Here is a 10,209-nt window from a genome sequence, read left to right as displayed (position 1 = left end):
AAGCATACTCGACCAAGTACAAGAGAACAGACATTGTGTTTGATGTTTACCGGCCATCTAGTCTGAAAGCTGAAACTAGATTGAAGTGTGGACGTGGGGTGAGACGCAGGGTGACAGGTTTGGGCAAAAATCCCTCAAAATGGCAAAACTTTATGAGAGAAAATGACAACAAAGCTGAGCTATTCAACTTTCTGGCTGATAAGATAGCATGTGTGGCCTCACCAAATGTAGTCATTGTGACCAAGGAAGAAGAGGCTATCAGCAACAGCACTATCAATCTGGCTGGGGTGGCACCATGCAGTCACGAAGAAGCGGACACACGGATCTTTGTGGATGCCAGGCATGCCACAGAAGCAGGCAGCAAGGTCATCATGGTCAAAGCCAACGACACAGATGTTGTTGTCGTCGCAGTCAGTGTTCTGCAGGCACTTCAGGAGCTCGGTCTACAGCAGTTGTGGGTTGCCTTTGGCCAAAGACAGAACTTAAAGTGGATTCCTGGGCCCAGGCCGTAGCGTAACGGTCTGGGCACCGGACTGGTGATCCAGTCGCAGTGTGCCGCGGGTTCGACTCCCGGACCCGACACGGCCTTTACTGCATGTCATCCCCCCATCTCTCTCCCGTTTCCTGTCAGCCTACTGTCTGTCCCTTCAAAAATCAATAAAAAGGCGTAAGCCGCAAAAAAAAAAAAAAAAAAAAAAAAAAAAAAGTGGATTCCTGTTCATGACCTGTGTTGCACTCTTGCAGAAAAGAGCAAAGGGATGCTCTTCTTCCATGCCTTCACTGGCTGCGGTGTTGTTTCAGCATTCCGCGGAAAAGGGAAGAAGTCTGCTTGGCAAACCTGGAATGTTTATGATGAGGCTTCCGGCGTCTTCAGCAAACTCAGCCATTACCCACCTGTAGTGGATGATGAAGACCTGAAAACCTTGGAGAAGTTCGTGGTCATGATGTACGACCGATCCAGCACAGCTGAAGATGTCAATGATGTGAGGTTGGACTTGTTTGCTCAGAAGCAGAGCCCGTACGAAGCCATTCCTCCAACCCGATCAGCACTGAAGCAACACATGAAGCGTGCTTCCTACCAAGCCTGCATCTGGAGTCAGTCAACAGTATGTCAACCAGAAATGCAGACTCCCGCCAACTGGGGCTGGACCAAGAAAGGAGATCTGTGGCAGATTGATTGGACTGAGCTCCCACCCATTGCAGAGAGTTGCCAGCAGCTGACCAAGTGTGGATGCAAGTCGGAATGCTGCTGTCGATGCAAATGCTACTCCTTTGGTCTGACCTGCATGGCACTGTGCAACTGCAGGTGCGAGGTTTAGAAGCCTACTGCCTACATGTAAAAAAAAACTTAAAAAAAAGAAAAAAGAAAAGAAAAGAAAAATTGAAAAAAGAAAAAGACAAAAATAAGACTGCCTCCTGCCTCGACGGGCAGGGCAGTTTGAGTGTCTCCATGACCCCCAGAGCTACTGTATGTCGGCAGGAGTCTTGTAATCCTGGCAGGGTTACCCAAGTCAAAAAGGTCAAAGGGTAGAGACTAGACAAGGAATGATCCCACGGCGCAATTATGTACCATGCAATTTTAGCCGCGTCAGCCACTGTGCATTGACATCCACTGTTGAGTTACTACTTTACATAGAGTAAATAGAGTAAGAAAGTGCAGACGCTAAGCTTGCAAATACTTGTTTGAAAGGTGTTAACCACTTAAACACTCAATACTTGAGTGAACTGACTCTCTGTACTTAAACACTCTATACTACTCTGTACGTAAACACTCTATACTTAGTAGGTGTGTAACTGATGACAATTAGGATAATGGAAACAGGTGCTCCCAATCTGAAGAGCCGGAAGCAAATCTACTCCCAGACACAACACACAGACATAGATACCAAGTCAAACTGAATTTGCACTATTTATAGTGCACTAGTTTGCCATTGTTATTGTACAGTGAAATTAAGACATTGTGGCAGCCCTACAGAACAAAAAAATAAAGGAAGAGCACATGCAACTTACCGAGGTGTGGGTGGTCTTCAGCTTCCTGTTTAATAGAAACGTCTTCAGCTTCCTGTTTAATATTAGAAACGTCTTCAGCTTCCTGTTTAATAGAAACGTCTTCAGCTTCCTGTTTAATAGAAACATCTTCAGCTTCCTGTTTAATAGAAACGTCTTCAGCTTCCCGTTTAATAGAAACGTCCCTGGCTGAGTCTGGAGAGTTCATCTTCACCCGGGAGTGATGCATCATGGGTATTATAGTTCTTATGAATCTGGAGAGTTCGTCTTCATCTGCAGTCTGGACTCTGGTCTGAAATCAAGTGAATAAGGAAGGACTTTAATAACTGGAGACCTATAGTCCGGCAGCTGGGGATGTGGAGTGGGAAATTTGTTATATATTTTTTTCTACATTTTTATCCCACGATTTTGTAACCCTGTCAATTATCTAATGTGATCCTGGGCTCTACACACCCTCCGCCTAACTGGGGAGAGCAACGGACTTGAACTCATGCTTCCTTCATGACCGAGTGTCCATGTTGCTCCTACACCTGACAGGGGAGAGATTCCCCAGCCGGACGTAGCGCGAGGAAGGAACACGTTATTCCAACAAGTTCCTTTCCCCTCCGTTAGGCACCCCGGCTGGCCAGGGGGAGGTAGTTTAGAGAGGAGGATTACTGCATGTTTTTTGTGAGGGTACCTACCCTAGGGGACACGGGGAGAACATGCAAAGTCCACACAGAAAGGCCCTTTTGCTGTGGAGGGCAGTAATCCTGGTCTCTAAACTATAACTCCCCCTGGAGGACACTGGAGGACATTCAATTCCCATTGACAATGAACGAATCAGCGTCATAGTGTCTGAGCAAATAGGCATAGTATACATTAGTGTACTATATACGAGTATACAACGATAAGAGCGCCCCTTACTTCACACAGTAAGGGGCGCCCTCTTTTGCCGCTCCCTAAAAGCTCAGTGAGATGTTTATTTCAGATCTAGCCCAGATGAGTGAAAGAAAGACACCCTTTCGTCAACAAGAAAACTACAACCAATTAATCTATTTGGAACCACTTTGGTTTCAAGGAGTCTGGAACAACAAACTAATTCCGTGTTAAGATTTGTTACAATAGGTGTTTGTTAGGGATTGGGTTACATTTCAATGGTGTGTGCAGGTGCACAACACAATAGGTCAAAACCACTCTAAAGAGCTGGTCTTCAATTTGAAACTGGCCTCCATAAAAATATAAAACGTTTTTCACTTTTTCCTTTTTCTTTAAATGTAAATGTTCTGATGAATTGAAAATGGTGGACCCTGACATAAACAAGTCTTAGTGCTTGTCGTGGTTTCGTCCTCAAATAAGCAGTTTTTGTATTATTGACCTCACCTGTGTGCATTCGTTTGAAATATACCCATTCTACATACTGAGAATACAATGTTCAACAGTTGAATCAATCAATCTAATATATCTCTCTCTCTCTCCCCCTCTCCCTCTCCCTCTCCCTCTCCTCCAACTCAGCAGAGCAGGCAGGCAACAAAGCCACGTAGCCGAGAGAGCTAGCTCCCTTTGGAGGAGCGAGTTACAATAATATTACTGCTGTTAGTTAGTATTAACTACTGCTTGTTTAGAATAATTTATAGCTAACAAGCAGATATGAGAGAAATACTCGTCATGTTGTTCCATGTTAAAAGATGAGTCAATAATATAAAAGATAAATTTAGTAAGAACAAGCTGTGAATCAGTTCATATTACCTGCTGTGTTTCAGGGTTGAGATGCTTAACGACGACACTGTTTTCAAACGTTTTACTTTTATTATTAAAGTGTTCAAACGAGTGCAAACAGCTAGCTGTGTGTGTGTGCGCGTGTGCTGCTGTACATAAGGGTTGTGCGCATGCGCACTAGCCCTGCTGGAGCGTGCACTGTGCACGTACCATAAACGGTCACTAGGCTATAGAGTGGCGCAGTCCCTCCCCCTTTCAGAACAACGAACGGCCCAGGAAATGAAAACGCAATGCATTTCCCCAGTTAATGTTTTAGGTTGTTATTAGAGAAACTAAAAGGTGAGTGTTAATTTTCTTTCATTTGCTGCTTTCTTTCGTTTTGGGGATTTTAGCAGTTTTTGACAGGGGGGTGGGGGCATTCGAGCATGGGGCTAAATATGTATTTCTTTACAAAATATTATGGTGATTTATTATTTTATTATTTACTATAGTCCTAATAATCCCCAAGAAATTACATCTGGCCACAAAAGATCGCAGGATCTACTGAATGTGACAAACTGACATATTGAGCCTATACACACAGTATAATATAAAGCCTCCCCCAGTAGGCTACCTTCACATTCAGTAGATCATGTGATCTTCTGTGGCCAGATGTAATTTCCTGGGGTTTATTAGGACTATAGTAAATAATAAATAAATCACCATCAAATTTGGTAAAAAAATACATATTTAGCCCCATGCTCGAAAGAAAGCAGCAAATGAAAGAAAATTAACACTCAGCTTTTAGTTTCTCTAATAACAACCTAAAACATGAACCTTGGTTGAAAAAAACTAAAGTTGTCCTTTAAAGACCTTTTAAGCGTCGTACCGTACGAAGCCAACTCTTGTCGTGACAAATCATGACAACACACACAATACTTTGGTATACGTGCTAAAGTCGGCTCTTCGGTGCTACAGAAAATTTCTGACGAGCCGAAATCATTTCGGCACTACAGCGGTAAAATAGGAGTATGATTCATACTCCTATTTTACCGCTGTTTTTTACCGCCTGTGGCATCTTTGGGGGGGTTAATTGTTAAATCTGAAGTGATATCCAATACAAACAAATAAAATGACTAACATTAACATAACATAACCCTCAGGTATAAGGTCTTATACAAAACCAATAACAGCAACTACAGTGTCCTACATAGCCTACAAAAAAATCTAAATAACTAAATAAGCCTATAAAAGTATGGAACTATGGATTATTGTAGAAAATAAAGAGTAGGCCTACTAACCTATCATTACTTAAGCCTACAACCTACAACAATACGGTAATCAATAATAACTTCTCAATAACTGTAGGCTAATAAGCTGAAAAAACACACTAACTGAAAGAATAAATAAAAAAATGCGGATCTATAAACAAATAATCTAAGGAAAGTAAACACTATACTGAAACATTAGACAAACCAACAAACCGATCATATAAGCTAAAACAACGTATGCAGAAATGTACAATTGAAAGTAGTGAAACAAATATCTACCCCATCCCCCACACTGTCCACACATCTACATCTTAATGGAAAACACTTATCTATCAAAGAAATGTAAGCCAAGTAAGTCAAAACAGGCCTACTAAACTACACTACAACAGTAAATAAATCGATTACAATTAAACAATTGAATGAAAAGTAGCAAGATTGCTATTTGTAAGTTCTTAACTTTGTTTTCTGTGGTGTTTGTTTGCGCTCCAGCTGCCTCCATTTAATTGACAAAGCATCAATTGCATCTAGACCTGAGACGTAGACCTAGAATGCCTGTGATCATTTAATTATACTTCGTAAATTTCATGCGAAATACTGTAGGCTACATAGCCTACTGTTGTGGGCTTAATATATGGTGGATTGGAGGCGAGTGAATGATGCCACAACAAGGTTTCCCGGATATGGATTTACAGATGTTTACTTCACGTTCAGCATATAGTTGACAGACAGAACTTGGCACAAATAATGTCGGGTAGGTAAACTCACACCGTGCATATAGTCTTTGGCTTTGTATGGTGTCGGTCCGTAGTTCTCGGGCAGGGACGGAGGAGGAATCACTCAGACGTCCATACACATTGAAAACCGGATCATAACACACTAAACTGGCGGCCTGAACATAACCTACCCAGAACCCCCTGAGGCTGAGACCCAATCAGAACACATAGGCTAAGGGCCGATTCATACTCCTATTTTACCGCTGTTTCGGCACTGTAGTGCCGAAATGATTTCGGCTCGTCAGAAATTTTCAGTAGCACCGAAGAGCCGACTTTAGGACGGTACCCGCCCCCCCGAACCTCAAATGACGTCAAATTGTAGGCTCTACAGCGCCGAACCGACTTTTATTCGGCTCTAAAATAGGAGTATGAATTGGCCCTTAGTAACTACACACACGATAGGCTGTGGACAATACACTGTAGTAGCAGGGCATAGGTTGCAAATGTTCCCACATTACAATACTTACTGTAGGCCTATGTAACAACAAGAGCCATTCTAGGGCTTTGGGAGACCTTCCTCTTACCACTAGGGCCCAGTGCTTCAACGTTGGAGCGCCTCACTGGCCCCTTGGACAAAACAGGCATTGTCACGTTCACAAGAAGCCTGGTCTGCATTAATTGGCTGAGCCTCCACACACGTAGACATGGCCTCGCAGGAATTCAGAAAGATTCAATCATTAACTTGAACGAGAAAATGTAACAACCAAAACCTCATTATTAATGGTTTGACACATTTTTATTTTCTACTCAAAAGATCAACTATAATCTCAGACACTTTTCCTGAGGCCTCCAGATGGCTTCCACTCCAATTGGTAAAGGCAGACCTACATTACTGTGGATATGATACTCCTTGCCTTCTCCTCTGCAGACTGTTACCTGCTGCTGCTGTGCTGAAGATGTCCGTGTCCTTGTACACAATAATGCTGTAGTTCTCAAACATGTCAAGTTCAACGTGTCAACACCTACTGTAGGTAGGGTTCAAACCGTTAACCTTCCGCATGAAAGGCATAGCCGCTCTAACCACTACACTAGTAGGGCTGCTACTGTATCTATTTTCATAACTTACCGGGTAGTTGTTAATATTAAAGCAATTCAACAATGATCTATAAAATACAACTTAAGTCAAACTACGCCCCACACAGCTGGTCATGATCTCTTTCCATCCCACCCTTCCATCTATCTAGTTCATCCATTCACAGCTATTTTCACTTTCATAACCTTGTTTTACTCCGCCGGCTACTACTAGTAGGGCGGGGCCTAGCATGAGAAAACATACGATTGTCAAAGCAAGTGTAAATAAATAAAATATAAACAATAAATAAATAAAAACAGTTGAAAATGGGTAAAGTATATATAGTTGGAGGTACAGCATTTGCCCTGACATCCACAGATTCCACACCCGACGTGTTCAAGTCCCACTAGTGTCATCGTTTCTCCAAAACATTCTTGAATACTTTTCTTTTTTTTTGGGTTAGTGTTAGTTTGACATGCGCTATAGTCTATAAGGAGATTAGGGCATTTCAAATTCTGGGGACGCCCAATTAATATTGTAAAATGCATTGTTAATTTAACTCTGAGAGTGTACAAAGAGTGTACAAAAAGAGAGAGAGAGAGAGAGAGAGAGAGAGAGAGGGGGGGGGGGGGGAGAGACACAGAGAGAGGGGGAGCGAGAGAGACACAGAGAGAGAGAGAGAGAGAGAGAGAGAGAGAGACACAGAGAGAGAGACAGAAAGAGAGAGAGAGAGACACACAGACACAGAGACATGCAGAGAGAGAGAGAGCTAAATTAATTTATTTATTGATTGAAGTATTAATTAACAGTTTGCAGAATTATAATACATTTTAAGCACAACTCAATACAAAAACTGTCAACTGTGAATGGACGACCCAATAAAGCATTACGGTCCACCGTATTCAATTCATCATAACATTTAGAGACGTACAAATATACACTTCTATATAGCAAAAACAGGAAATCATCATAAAGGAGGTAAAAAGGGGGAAAAACATATAGTGAGGGGGAAAAGGGGTGGGGGGGATTCAGATTTTACGGGGGCAGTTTCTAATTGCAGTCGTCCGTATAGGTGCCCTTTGAGAGTGGTTTTGAAGTCAGGGATTCACATGTCTTTATGACTGTTGGTAGGGTAGGGCGTTCCACATTTTGGTGGCATACGAGCAAAACTAATTTAGTCCCTTGTTTGTGCCGAATCTGGGTTGCACATGGTTTGTTGAACTTCCTCTGGTGTTGTGGTTGTGGACTTCATTGACATTTAGGAAGTTAAGCAGAGTGTGTGTGTGTGTGTGTGTGTGTGTGTGTGTGTGTGTGTGTGTGCCACTGCCTGTGCGTGTGCCTGTGCATGTGCATGTGTGCGCGCGCGTGTGTGCGCGTGTGTCACATGCAGTCCCCGTTTGGGTGCTGCCACACTATCAAAACTTCAAAACCGAGTTTTTAGACAGCTGGTGGATGGAAAAGAAGCTCCACTTCCGTGGACGACTTGCGCGACGGCCAGATTCCCGGAAGTGCTCTCCTCCGCGTCAATCGTCCGCGGAGGTGGAGCTTAATTCCCATCCACCAGCTGTCTAAAAACAGCTGCGCACACGCATCACAGCTTATTCTGTCCGCGGCGCAAAACCGGACGATTGACACGGAGGAGAGCGCTTTCGGGAATATGGCCATCGCGCAAGTCGTCCGCGGAATTGGAGCTTCTTTTCCATCCACCAGCTGTCTAAAAACCCGGTTTTGAAGCTGTGCGCAGCCGAAAATGTGCGCGGCTCTATTGATAGTGCGGCAGCACCCAGTGTTGTTGAAATATGTGGGGTTGATGTTCAGTCCGTTCTTCTTCATCAGGACGATCTGTGATTTGTATTTGGTGAACGGTATAGTTCCTCTTTCACCATGTCGTACGCAGTATTAAGGGCCTTGCAAATGTGAAGCGAGGAACGCAGCACGCAGGCGTTGTTGCCTGGATCAACACAGGTCTCCTCCAGGTCTGTTGAAGAGGGGCGCAACAATGCAAGCGTAAAAAAAACTGCTCTGCGCAGACTGCTCTGCGCAAAAACGCAGGTCTCATTTAAATCGCTCCCCGTTTGCAAGGCCCTTTAAACTTGATCACCATTTCAGCATCATTCTCCGCTGAGCGATTGCTCTCCTCTACCCGACTAAATGAGGAGGGGAGAGAGCTGGGGGCGCTTCTGTTGATGCAGCGATCCCTGCACATCGTGGTGCTTCTCTAATGACTGAACCTTAACCCATTTGGACCTGAGGACCTGAGGACGAAAAAAGTCTTCTAAATATAATATATATAATAATAAAATAAAATAATATACATATTTCTGTAAAACTTATGTTTCTATGTCAGTGTTGCTCAACCTTTTTCATGTCAAGGACCCCCAGAATTATCTTTATTTGGCCGCGGATCCCCATCTGAAAATATGTAGTTCCACAGTGACCTCCCAGAAGCAAAGATTTGAGTTAAAAACGTTAGCTCTGAAAGAGTATATATTCAGACATTTGTGGCAAATTTTCACGATTTTTCAAAAAATAGCAGACTCATAGCGTGGCACTCGGTGCCACGCTATGAGCTTGTAGATCTGCTATTTTTCAATAGCTAAACTATAACATAATGCTTAAAACACCAAAAAGGGTCCCGCCCAGAATAGGGTAAACACTGTTGACCCATTAACAAGTCTGTCTGTCTGTCTGTCTGTCTGACAGGCCACATTGCTTGCAATAAACACACACCATGACTTGTGCCTCGTATCGCAACCACGGGAACTGTGCCAGCCAATATTGTTGCTGAAAAGAGTACTCGATCATGATTGGCGGAAGACCCCTCTATCCTGATTGGATGACGGCTGGGCCACCTAGCCAAAAACAAAACTAAAAGGTTTTACCCCAGGGGTGAACTGGGGACAGGGAGGAACTCCTTATATGGTCAGCACACTCTATAGTAGGGAGGATTATCACAAAAAAAAAAGAAGAAGAGATGTTTGAATTAAGTGAAATCACTGAATATACCTCGCACGCTGGAACCCTGGCTACACTAACAACAGTCAACAGACCGGGAGAGGGAGGCTAGGCTAACGCTGCATCAAGCCACACCAGTCAAAACAGAATCGAAATCCACGTGTTGACTGTTTTAAAGAGTAAATTATTCGTAATTGTAAACATGAGTTTAGCCCTTAACCATAGAGACACATATAATATATTAAACTCGGAGGTTGGCTTTTTGGGATTAAAATCAAGTTGTAGTTTGTTCTTTATCTAATCAGGATATAAGAATGAGATGCTTTTTGTGATTTAGGAATGTTTCGTTCCTGAGATATTGAGCCCAGAAGAGCGAATCTCTTTCCATCTTTAGGCTACTCATGTTAGTGAGATAGCCGGGCTAGGCCACAAAATGGAAAACAAGCTGATATTTGAGATCTTTGTAGGGCTCCAGATTGTATTGAATTGGTATCCAGACCTGAACATGCTTTTT

This window comes from Protomyctophum parallelum (genome assembly GCF_964188405.1).
Source record: "Protomyctophum parallelum genome assembly, chromosome: 11".
Classification (NCBI taxonomy): Eukaryota; Metazoa; Chordata; class Actinopteri; order Myctophiformes; family Myctophidae; genus Protomyctophum; species Protomyctophum parallelum.
The sequence above is the reverse complement of the archived record's forward strand: the minus strand, read 5'-3'. Positions refer to the sequence as shown.